Source organism: Haliotis cracherodii, unplaced genomic scaffold, assembly GCF_022045235.1.
Source record: "Haliotis cracherodii isolate W230 unplaced genomic scaffold, xgHalCrac1.p SCAF_6, whole genome shotgun sequence".
Lineage (NCBI taxonomy): Eukaryota > Metazoa > Mollusca > Gastropoda > Lepetellida > Haliotidae > Haliotis > Haliotis cracherodii.
Genome location: NW_027266319.1, coordinates 14,660,420 through 14,668,328, shown reverse-complemented (window position 1 = coordinate 14,668,328; position 7,909 = coordinate 14,660,420).

The following is a 7,909-nucleotide window of genomic DNA, read 5'->3' as shown; positions in this document are numbered from 1 at the left end:
CAAGCCCAGAATATAATGGTGTTTTCGACCCTCATTATGAGAACCTGTTTCTACCTTTTGGAATCATAATTCAACCAAACATTACTGCAGCTATAACAGATCTTAATATCATATAACTTAATCTCTCATCTCTTCCCCAGCAGAGGGAGACCTCTCTCTCACAAAAACTGTTTCCCCAAGAATCCAAGGACATAGCACCATAATTTCACTGCTGAGAACAAAGCTTTTTTAACTGCATTGACCTTTATTAAACAACAAAACCAATTTACAAAACACTACTCGAAACATCCTATAATCTGAGACCTTTTAGAACCCCATAATGATAATTTTACTGGCCAATGCGATATCTTATTTTGCTGGTTGTCAAGTCATGTAGGTATTTGAGGTAACTCAAAAGCCAATGCTGCTTCCCTAGCAGCTCCAGACAAATCGTTATCTCCACTTTTTATCCCGTACAGCGATTTCAAACCAACCATCAACGGTCATACTCGGGATCGTATGCCAAAAAGGTAGGACAGCTAGGTTTATTAATTAAACCCAACTATCAGTCTACCTGCTTGGTTTGTCAGTCAGGCCTAGGGCATGATGAGGTCATTTTGCGATGATGTCGCATCGGCCACAATAGGTTCACTCACGAATAACTCCTGAAAACAGATGAACCTCCTGGCCCTTGTGATGAAAGGTTTTTGCTTGACTGGGTGGACTTTGCATTTGCAGGGATTTACATTAACAAACAGTAAATCTAAAAGATCTTTTTTCCCCATGTGAAGCGGCGTCTAGTCCTAAACTATTTGAAAGAAATCACAAATTTTAAATATGTGTCTGAAAAACTAAATGCTTATTTTTTTAATTTGGTGTCATGCTTTTATCAACATAGATTATTGAAGACTGTGCCCAGGAAGTACCCTAAACTTATTGTTCCCCTGTGTGACACGTCATTCCAATAGTAATCAATATAACTATCACCAACCAGTGTTTTAAGCAAACTCTTGTTAACAATTTGTTAATATAGGCTAGTATTTCGTACAACCACCAGGGCCCCGTTCCACAAAGCGATCGTAGCGATCGTAATCTGTTTCAAATTATGGAGTTACGATCATCTTAGCAATACGATCGCTTTGTGGAACATGGCCCAGTAGTTAAATTAACGACGTGAATTCTGCTGGGGTATTGTGCAGGAACCTGAAGCCCCGTAAGTCCTCATGATCCTCAGCGAGGTGGATAAGCTTTGGTTGCTAGTGGCTTATAGTCTTTGGTCTAAACAGTTGTAAAGAACATTGTTATGCTAAAATAGGTTTGACAACTTTGCTTTTAAATATAACTTTGTATTTATATGACATGCTTGTAGATATCCAAAACTTGTTCTCGTCGATTAAATCTTAACTAACTCACTTAAAATTCACTCACACAGAAAGAGGCATAGATGTTCCCACCTTGTATTTAGAACTACGAGTGTCATGATCCGAGATTAAATTGCGTGCCAGCTGATGTTAACAAAACCTGTTTCAGAATCTTGTTCTCATCATGATGGGTATGTATATCTCCCAGACGTGAAGATGTGCATTAGGTATATAGAGAAAAGATCCACCTGGTTTCAAGCACGCAAGGAGTGCTGGAAGGATGATGCTGATTTGGTAAAATGGGATACAGAGAAGAAAAAAAGTAGCTGCCACGAATTCTTAGACAAACGGGGTAGGTATGAGTTGTAAATCAAAGTGTGAAAAAAGCTCTTGATAAACGTGTATCTATGTTGATGTTTGTTGAGAGAAGCGTGTTGGAGATGTTATAGTCCAAACAAGACTAGATTTTGGATGAATGATTTTAAGCATCTGAACTTTAAAAGGTTGTTCATACAATGCAACTGTTAAACAGGTCTTACTATTCATTTGTAAAACCTCTAAGCAGGTCCTATAATTCAATTCTAAAACCTCCCAGCAAGTCTTACAATTCACCTATAAAGTTGTGCGTCTCACAATGTTACTTATTCGATAGCAAGACACCTTCAATATAATTGGCAACAATGGCAGTATGCATATAAATCAGGAACAATCTGAAGGGGCTGGGAAAATAGTGAGAGATTTAGTTGACAACAGAAAACGGATATGCGAAGAAGGGTGGATCACAGCGGTTTGGGTTGACCAATAAAGTAGCTGAATAGCCTGTTGGAATTATCCATTACACAGGGAGGATGGAATATATTGAAGGAAAACGCCAAAAGAATTGCGAAGAATTCATGAGGGTGAATTAGAGTATGAGGAAGGAAATTTACATGGTAAACGGAGGAAGCAAGGGTATCCACAATAGGTTTGTGGAGGAGGGGGTATTTTTTAACTAGGATGTGGTAAATGGGTTATTGCCATGGATAAATTCATGTGTTGTGTTATGCCAAATTAAGTAATAGTCCACCCCATCCCCGCAGTCTATTAACAATTGAGACTGGGCCGAATAAATCAAGGGTAGATATTATGAGTAACGTCATAGCCATCAGATATAGGAAAGTCTAGACAAACAATAGAGTGCTTGGGACCTATTCTAACCCCAGTGCACTCAGGGTGAACGCGGTAAAGGGTGAAAGAAGTATCGTAAGTAAGGAGTTGAATTGGGTATATATTGGCCAAAAAAATGCCTTAGGTTCTTTGGACATGCCGGACAAAACACTATGTTTTCATTTTATTTTTTGAAGTATTATTATTATTATTATTATTATTATTATTATTATTATTATTATTTACAGATTAAAATAATTATCATTATTGGTAGCAATCCAGGGTACTCTCTCTTTGTTAGTTAACAGATTGGGAGGTACCAAACCTAAGGCACCAAGAACAATGGCGAGGCATATTTGCCATGTTTTACCTCAATCTTGTCAATGACATTACTGTCAAATTATTATTATTATTATTATTATTTTATTATTATTACCTGAGGAATCCATAACATATCCCATCACCAACAAAGCAAAAAATAACACACGCACGCTCACACAGAATATCAGATATCAGATGATCGGACGGTGAGGTCGAAAACGGAGGAGAAGTATAAAAGGCATCGTTCTGATCTGGGTGTGTAACTATTACCACTAGTAAGTTAAGATTCAGTTTTCAGATATGTTTCTTACAGGACGTGGCGTACACTTATATCTTTCAGGCAAGATCCCAGCCTTCTCAATCCCAAAGAGGTACTGGATTGGCCTGCAGTTACAGCCGTGTGGGAGCAGGTGGATAGATGGCAGCCCTTTAGAAACTGATCTGCTTCCAAAGTCCAGCAAGAGAAGGGCATGTGCAAGTGCCCGACTGGACCCTTTCAAAGCCGTGAATAAGAAATCTTGCACAGTGCGGGCTCATGGAATCATGTGTGAGATAATTTGAAGAGCATTATTGAACATTTGTTCACCCGTTTTGTCAATAACAATTTAATAACATAAGCTTCCATACAGGTACGCAACTCATACATTTATGTTTTATGCAGTAAGCCTGGTTTTGTATAAGGGTTCTCCTTCGATTTATTAAAACCACACGTTCTTCGAACTGATTAATGGCAGTCAGGTGAACAGGTCACTCTCACTCGTCGTGCTGCAGCTTTCGTACTAAGACCATCGTGTTTTTGACATCTAGATCTTAGACATCAACCCATCGTGTCTTGAGAAATATACCTTGAATAGTTGTCTTTTTTAGCCTGGATTTATGTAAAGAAGAAACTCCGAAGACGCGTCAATAGCGCCTCAGACCAAACCCCGTGCACAACTATTGACGCGTCTGAGGAGTTTATTCTACTTAAACCTAAATTGTCGCGGCTTTAGTTTCACTGGAATGCTACATCCCCTTAAAAAACTATTATGCGTTCAAATAGTATATACACCTCAACTAAAAACAAACTCAAAATACTTTTTATAGCTTTTGCAAGTTTGAATCCCGTAGTATCAGACAATCAGGTAACCGAGAACAGAAACCGGCATTAGTTGAACGTCATTAGTTGTGCGCGTGCAGTTCACTCAAACACACCAGAATCATGCGAAACCGGTTTCAGTTGCATGACATCAGTTCGACATAACCAAATGGCTTGTCAATCGGATTCAGACAGCAAGTTATTTTTGACCCAGAGTAAGTTTTCGCAAAACTTTGATACACAAGATATAAACAGTGACTTTGAGAATTTATTAAACAACTCTCCCGCGTGTGATGATGACGGCGATGTTGGTCCAAGTAAATCTATGACCAAATTGCCTAATCGCCCTGATGAGGACATGAAGCTTTTTCCTTCTCCGGTCGGTGAAACATACACTTGCAATTTCATCATGCAACTCGGCTCTTCATCTGATGATGAAATTATTCCTTGCAGTCAAGGATTTAATACTTTAGAGATTGCACGACAAAAAGCTGAAACTCCCCCTCCACCCCCCTTAAGTCCGGTATCGCGCCGTTTCGGTAGGCCACTCTCTTAACTTGAATTGCAAGATTTGGAAAGATCTGCTAAAAGTAGAAATACTTTAAAAAAATGTGACTGGGCCTTTCGGTTACTGTCTACTTGGTACAAAGCAAGAAAATGGAATGGACAAGAAGTAGACAATCTTTTACAAGCGTCTGACGGCGAGTTAAACCAAATGTTTATCGCCTTCATAACGGAGGTAAAAAATTTGAAAGGTGAAGACTACCATGGCAATACACTCCATGAGATTTTAATGTCACTGCAATATCATTTGAGAGAAAATGGCAGAGAAATAAACTTATTGACGGATTTTTGAATACAGTGGTCTCCGAAGAATGTTGGACGCCAAAATGAAGAAACTGGCAGCACGAGGAATTGGAATAGTTAAGCGGAAAGCTGACATTATTAGCTGTGAACAGGAAGATGTGGGAGAAGGGAATCCTCTGAGATGGACACACCCCAGAAACTACTGGACACGCTGCTTTATCTGAATGGCATTTCCTTCTGTTTGAGGGGAGGTGAAGAACACCATTCGCTTAAACTTTCTAATTTCTCATTTGTGGAGAAAAAAGGTATTATGCACCTGAAATACTGTGATGGAATAACCAAGACAAACAGCGGCGGGTTAAAACACAAAGCTCTTGACAGAAAGACTATAGTTGTGGGCCCCAATGCTGAGAAGAAGGAACGCTGTCTTGTCCGGTTACACCAAACGTACTTGTCACTAAGGTAAGCAAATGATACTAGTAACAAGAAGAAATATTACAGCTGGGTAGTCACAGTATCTTGTGCAAATATACTGTACGTTACTATAACATTTTTATAGTGCTACATAAATCGTTGAAGGCGGCGTCGTGAAGCGTTTATGCGCAGAAGCTGGTTTCAGGGGTTTCTTTACCCACCACTCACTGAGAGTTAACTGTTGCAACGAGGCTTTATGAGCAGGGATTTGACGAGCAGCTCATTTCCGAGAGAACAGGACATCGGTCGACTGCTATTCGCAGGTAAAACCAATGCTATCATCTAACATTTCATTTAAGAGAACATTTTCGGTAGTTTACACTTATGAATTAACACTAAATAAATGCAACATTTTGATCACAAAAGATGCATTATTGGGTTTTAATAATTAGAGAAACAAAAAGTAATATTTTTATTGATAAGGAAATACTTTTAAAAGGATAAAAATAATGTTTCTTTTTACAGTTACAGAGAACGAGCGATCATCTCTTGATCTCGTCGATAATGCAGTTCAGAGAAAGAGATCGACACCACTTTCCACATTTGTACCTTCCTCTACTGGCACACCAATGCCACCCTCCTCTATCGCTGGAACTTCAATGTCCCCCTCATCTACTGCTGGAACACGAATGCCACCCTCCTCTACCGCTGGAACACCAATGCCACCCTCATCTACCGCTGGAACACCAATGCCTACCCCCTCTACTGCTGGAACTCCAATGCCACCCTCCTCTACTGCTGGAACACCAATGTCCCCCTCATCTACTGCTGGAACACCAATGCCACCCTCATCTACCGCTGGAACACCAATGCCACCCTCCTCTATCGGTGGAACACCAATGCCAACCTCCTCTACTGCTGTAACACCAATGCTACCCTCATCTACCGCTGGAACACCAATGCCACCCTCATCTACCGCTGGAACACCAATGCCACCCTCATCTACCGCTGGAACACCAATGCCACCCTCATCTACCGCTGGAACACCAATGCCACCCTCCTCTACCGCTGGAACGCCAATGCCACCCTCATCTACTGCTGGAACACCAATGCCACCCTCATCTACTGCTGGAACTCCAATGCCACCCTCCTCTACCGCTGGAACACCAATGCCACCCTCCTCTACCGCTGGAACACCAATGCCTACCCCCTCTACTGCTGGAACACCAATGCCACCCTCATCTACTGCTGGAGCTCCAATGCCACCCTCATCTACTGCTGGAACTCCAATGCCACCCTCATCTACTGTTGGAACTCCAATGCCACCCTCCTCTACCGCTGGAACACCAATGCCTACCCCCTCTACTGCTGGAACACCAATGCCTACCCCTTCTACTGCTGGAACACCAATGCCACCCTCCTCTACAGCTGGAACACCAATGCCTACCCCCTCTACCGCTGGAACACCAATGCCACCCTCATCTACTGCTGGAACTCCAATGCCCCCCTTATCTACTGCTGGAACACCAATGCCACCCTCCTCCGTATCATCCACAGATGGTCTGACTGTTTCCGGCCCGCTGGAAATTTGTCTTGAGCGGAACGGATCCAAACTGACATTTAAAATGTAACCCTAGATAAATAAAGTTTGCCCAAGTGAGAAAAACAACAACAACAATGTGCACACTCCCGACTTTGTTATGTATTTTCGAATAGTTCGTCAATAGTACAGAACTATTGAAGAGCTATTGAAACTAGTGGCGAATTGTTGAAACTATTGACGAGGCGGATGAAAGTATTGACGAGCATTCCAGAAACTAATGACGCGTAATTTAGGTTTAAATCCATATAATGTTCCCTCACATATATTGTATCAGTGACTTTTTGCATACCATTTCTATTTTTATGGTCTTAAAACCTGAACATCATTCCTGAGGATTATTTCCTGTTGGTGTTGTATTTCAGATCATCAGTCGTTTGACAAGGATTCATAACACGTGTATTTTGCTATGTAATTATTTAGAATGTAATGTGTCGAGTTCCGTTTTGTGTAGACATGGAATTTGTCAGTTTTGTTATTTTAACTTACCTGTCCAAACCAAACGATAATCCAAAAATTGATGGGATTAAAAAGCCGATATTATTGGCAATTTTACCTGTTGGAAAAGGGGTTTCGTAAACAAGCTTAGTACAAAGACAAAACGCCTTCTCGGGAATAAGTTGAAGTTGGTTGGTTTGTTGTTTAACGACGCACTCAGCAATATTCAAGCTATATGACGGCGGTCTGTAAATAATCGAGTCTAATCTTTACCATGTACAAAGATTGGATAAATCGTCTTCTTGAGAATAAGAAGCGATATTTAACTGTACAAACACTTGATAATCTCTTGATGTTTTTTTAATAAGTATCTATATCTAAATATATACAAAAGTGAAAACGTCTTCTTGGGAATATGTAATGATAATTAAATATTTACAAAAATAGGATAAACGCATTCTCTGGAGTACATATAAGTAACAATAATTCATTATATCTACTACTGAAAAGGTTAAGGAACATCCGATTTTTTCATATGATTATAGTTAGTCTGAAATTTTATTATGGCATGACATATTAACTATGGTCACATGAAAAAAAATCCGAGTTCTTTAACTGCTTTTGTGAAGTATACAAAAAACTGTAAAAGCATCTTCACGATAATAAATGACAATATTTAACTATGTACAAAGATCGGATAAAACGGCCTCTCGGGAATACGGAGCTATATTTAAGAAGGTACAAAGATTGGGTAAATGTCTTCAC